This window comes from Arachis hypogaea, chromosome 1, assembly GCF_003086295.3.
Source record: "Arachis hypogaea cultivar Tifrunner chromosome 1, arahy.Tifrunner.gnm2.J5K5, whole genome shotgun sequence".
NCBI lineage: Eukaryota > Viridiplantae > Streptophyta > Magnoliopsida > Fabales > Fabaceae > Arachis > Arachis hypogaea.
Window position 1 is genome coordinate 45,555,886 of NC_092036.1, and position 4,857 is coordinate 45,560,742.

The 4,857-nt window shown below is 35.5% G+C and overlaps 1 non-coding gene across 1 annotated transcript; it reads left to right on the plus strand.

Annotated features, from left to right (window-relative positions):
* Positions 1-719: 719 nt before the first annotated feature.
* On the plus strand, positions 720-823 carry LOC112711177 (small nucleolar RNA R71). The gene has a single exon (XR_003157328.1). It is a non-coding gene; the product is annotated as a small nucleolar RNA R71 (small nucleolar RNA).
* The last annotated feature ends 4,034 nt before the right edge of the window (positions 824-4,857 follow it).

Consider the following 4,857-nt stretch of genomic DNA (forward strand, 5'->3'; position numbering starts at 1 on the left):
CTGTATTACTTGGGAGAATACTGGGAGGATTTTCAATGACTTTCTTACTCAGCTGGCCCACTTGTGCCTTCAGATTTCTGATGGAGGATCTTGTTTCACTCATGAAACTGAAAGTGGCCTTTGACAGATCAGAGACTAAATTGGCTAAATTAGAAGTGTTTTGTTCAGAATTCTCTGTCTGTTGTTGAGAAGATGATGGAAAAGGCTTGCTATTACTCAGCCTATTGCGTCCACCATTGTTAAAGCCCTGTTGAGGCTTTTGTTGATCCTTCCATGAGAAATTTGAATGATTTCTCCATGATGAATTATAGGTGTTTCCATAAGGTTCACCCATGTAATTTACCTCTGCTATTGCACGGTTCTCAGGATCATAAGCTTCTTCAAAAGCTGCCTCTTTAGTACTGTTGGATGTATTTTGCCATCCATTCAGACTTTGAGAGATCATGTTGACTTGCTGAGTCAACACTTTGTTCTGAGCCAATATGGCATTCAGAGCATCAATTTCAAGAACTCCCTTCCTCTGAGGTGTCCCATTATTCACGGAATTTCTCTCAGAAGTGTACATGAATTGGTTATTTGCAACCATGTCAATGAGTTCTTGAGCTTCTGCAGGTGTTTTCTTTAGGTGAATGGATCCACCTACAGAATGGTTCAATGACATTTTTGAAAATTCAGATAGACCATAATAGAATATATCTAATATGGTCCATTCTAAAAACATGTCAGATGGACACCTTTTGGTCAACTGCTTGTATCTTTCCCAAGCTTCATAGAGGGATTCACCATCTTTTTGTTTGAAGGTCTGAACATCCACTCTAAGCTTGCTCAGTTTTTGAGGAGGAAAGAATTTATCCAAAAAGGCAGTGACCAGCTTATCCCAGGAGTCCAGGCTATCTTTAGGTTGTGAATCCAACCATATTCTAGCTCTGTCTCTTACAGCAAAAGGAAAAAGCATGAGTCTGTAAACTTCAGGATCAACTCCATTCGTCTTAATAGTCTCACAAATCTGCAAGAACTCAGTTAAAAACTGGTAAGGATCTTCAAATGGAAGTCCATAGAACTTGCAGTTTTGTTGCATTAAGGCAACTAATTGATGCTTAAGCTCAAAATTATTGGCTCCAATGGCAGGAATGGAAATGCTTCTTCCATCAAATTTGGACGTGGGCTTGGTGAAGTCACCAAGCATCCTTCTTGCATTATCATTATTGGGTTCGGCTGCCATCTCCTTCTCTTGTTCGAAATTTTCTGAAAGGTTACTTCTGGATTGTTGTAATTTAGCTTCTCTTAGTTTCCTCTTCAAAGTCCTTTCAGGTTCTGGATCTGCTTCAACAAGAGTGTATTTTTCCTTGTTCCTGCTCATATGAAAAAGAAGAAAACAAGAAAAGAAAGAGGAATCCTCTATGTCACAGTATAGAGATTCCTTTATGTTAGTAGAAAAAGAAAGGGGAGAAGAAAGAAAAGTGAATAATCCAAACACAAGGGATAGATTGGGTTCGGATTTTTAGATGAGGAGAGGTGAAGAGAAGTGTTAGTAAATAAATAATTAATTAGAATAAGAAAAGAGAGGGAGATTTTCGAAAATAATTTTGAAAAAGAGGTTAATGATTTTCGAAAATTAAAGATAAGATAAGATTAAAATTAAAATTTAAAACAAAAGAATTTTTTGAAAAAGAGATGAGATATTTTCGAAAATTAGACAGGGAAAAGTAGTTAGGTGGTTTTGAAAAAGATCAGAAACAAACAAAAAGTTAATTAATTAGTTGAAAAAGATATTAAAATCAAATTTGAAAAGATAAGAAGATAAGAAGTTAGATAAGATATTTTAAAATCAAATTTTGAAAAAGATAAAATTTTTGAAAAAGATAAGATAAAAGATAAAAAGATTTAATTCAAAAATTTTAAAATTACTTACTTCACTAACAAGAAACTACAAGATAAGATTCTAGAACTTAAAGATTTGAACCTTTCATAACAAGAAAGTAACAAACTTCAAATTTTTGAATCAATCACATTAATTGTTAGTGAGTTTTTGAAAATTTGATATAAAGATAAGGAAAAGATTTTGAAAATAATTTTAGAAAAGATTTTTAGAATTTTTGAAAAATAAAAAAATGAAAAAGATATGATTTTTTTGAAAAAGATTTTGAAAAGATAAGATTTTTAAAATTGAAAATTTGACTTGACTTGTAAGAAACAACTAAATTTAAAAAAAAAAAATTTTTTGACCAAGTCAACCCAAAATTTCGAAAATTTGGAGAGAAAAAAGGAAAAGATATATTTTTGATTTTTGAATTTTTAATTATGAGAGAGAAAAACACAAACATGACCCAAAACATAAAAATTTTGGATCAAAACACAAGATGCATGCAAGAACACTATGAATGTCAAGATGAACACCAAGAACACTTTGAAGATCATGATGAACATCAAGAACATATTTTTGAAAAATTTTTGATGCAAAGAAAACATGCAAGACACCAAACTTAGAAATCTTTAATGCATGGACTCTAACAAACAAAAAATGCATATGAAAAACAACAAACAACACAAAACAAGAAAACATCAAGATCAAACAAGAAGACTTACCAAGAACAACTAGAAGATCATGAAGAACACTATGAGTGCATAAATTTTCGAAAAATGCAAGAAAAATTTTTAAAACATGCAATTGACACCAAACTTAAAGATTGACTCAAGACTCAAACAAGAAACACAAAATATTTTTTATTTTTATGATTTTATTACTTTTTTTTGGATTTTTATTAATTTTTTTCGAAAATAAAGTTTGGAAAAAGGGAAAAGAAAAAGAAAAATGTTGAAAAAGATTTTTAAAAGATTTTGAAAAGAAAATTACCTAATCTGAGCAACAAGACGAACCGTTAGTTGTCCATACTTGAACAATCTCCGGCAACGGCGCCAAAACCTTGGTGGACGAAATTGTGATCACATCAATGTAGTATTCTTTGTTGTTGTATGGAATCATTATAATGGCTCTTTGCTATGTGTGGACACAACTCCGTTCAACTAGCCAGCAAGTGTACTGGGTCATCCAAGTAATACCTTACGTGAGTAAGGGTCGATCCCACAGAGATTGTTGGTATGACGCAAGCTATGGTCACCTTGTAAATCTCAGTTAGGCAAATTAAATGGTTATGGATTTCGAAAATTAATTAATAATAAACAGAAAATAAAATAGGATAGAAATACTTATGTAAATCAATAGTGGGAATTTCAGATAGGCGTATGGAGATGCTATGCTCCTTTTGAATCTCTACTTTCTTATTACATTCATCAAATCCTTCTTACTCCTTTCCATGGCAAGCTGTATGTAGGGCATCACCATCGTCAATGGCTACTTTTCATCCTCTCGGGAAAATGGTCCTATGCGCTGTCACTGCATGGCTAATCGTCTGGAGGCATCACCCTTGACAATGGCTACATCCCATCCTCTCAGTGAAAATGGTCCAAATGCTCTGTCACAGCACGACTAATCATCTGTCGGTTCTCAATCAGGGTTGGAATAGAATCCATTGATTCTTTTGCGTCTGTCACTAACGCCCAGCCTTCAGGAGTTTGAAGCTCGTCACAGTCATTCAATACCGGAATCTTACTCGGAATACCACAGACAAGGTTAGACTTTCCAGATTCTCGGAATCCTACTCGGAATACCACAGACAAGGTTAGACTTTCCGGATTCCCATGAATGCCGCCATCTATCTAGCTTATACCACGAAGATTCTGTTGGGGAATCTAAGAGATATGCGCCCGGCCTAAGGTAGAACGGAAGTGGTTGTCAGTCACGTGCGTTCATAGGTGAGAATGATGATGAGTGTCACTGATCATCACATTCATCAAGTTGAAGTGAAACGTACATCTTGGAATAAGAATAAAAGAGAATTGAATAGAAAATAATAGTAATTGTATTGAAACTTGAGGTACAGCAGAGCTCCACACCCTTAATCTATGCTGTGTAGAAACTCCACCATTGAAAATACATAAGTGAAAGGTTCAGGCATGGCCGAATGGCCAGCCCCCATGGTCTAAGGACTAGGCGTCCAGAGATGATCCTCCGATGTAAAGTGATCAAAAGATGTCTAATACAATAGTAAATTATCCTATTTATACTAGACTAGCTACTATGGTTTACATGAGTAAGTAATTGATGCATAAATCCACTTCCGGGGCCCACTTGGTGTGTGTTTGGGCTGAGCTTGATCTATCCACGAGCTGAGGCTTTTATTGGAGTTGAACGCCAGGTTATAACGTGTTTTGGGCGTTCAACTCCGGGTCGTGACGTGTTTCTGGCGTTTAACTCCAGACAGCAGCATGTACTTGGCGTTGAGCACCACTTTACGTCGTCAATTCCAGAATAAAGTATGGACTATTATATATTGCTGGAAAGCTCTGGATGTCTACTTTCCAACGCCGTTGAGAGCGCGCCATTTAAAGTTCTCTAGCTCCAGAAAATCCATTTGGGGTGCAAGGAGGTCAGATTCCAACAGCATCAGCAGTCCTTTTGTCAGCCTTTTTCAGATTTTTGCTCAAGTCCCTCAATTTCAGCCAGAAATTACCTGAAATCACAGAAAAACATACAAACTCATAGTAAAGTCCAGAAATGTGAATTTAACATAAAAACTAATGAAAACATCCCTAAAAGTAGCTTGAACTTACAAAAAACTACCTAAAAATAATGCCAAAAAGCGTATAAATTATCCGCTCATCAGCTTCTTGAGAATAGGTGGTGAACCGAGGAGGTTTTTGAATTCGACTAAGGATATTTCACATTCATCTATCCAAAGGAACTTCTCAGCCTTTCTCAAGGTGTTGAAGAAGTGATATGACTTGGCAACTGCTGCC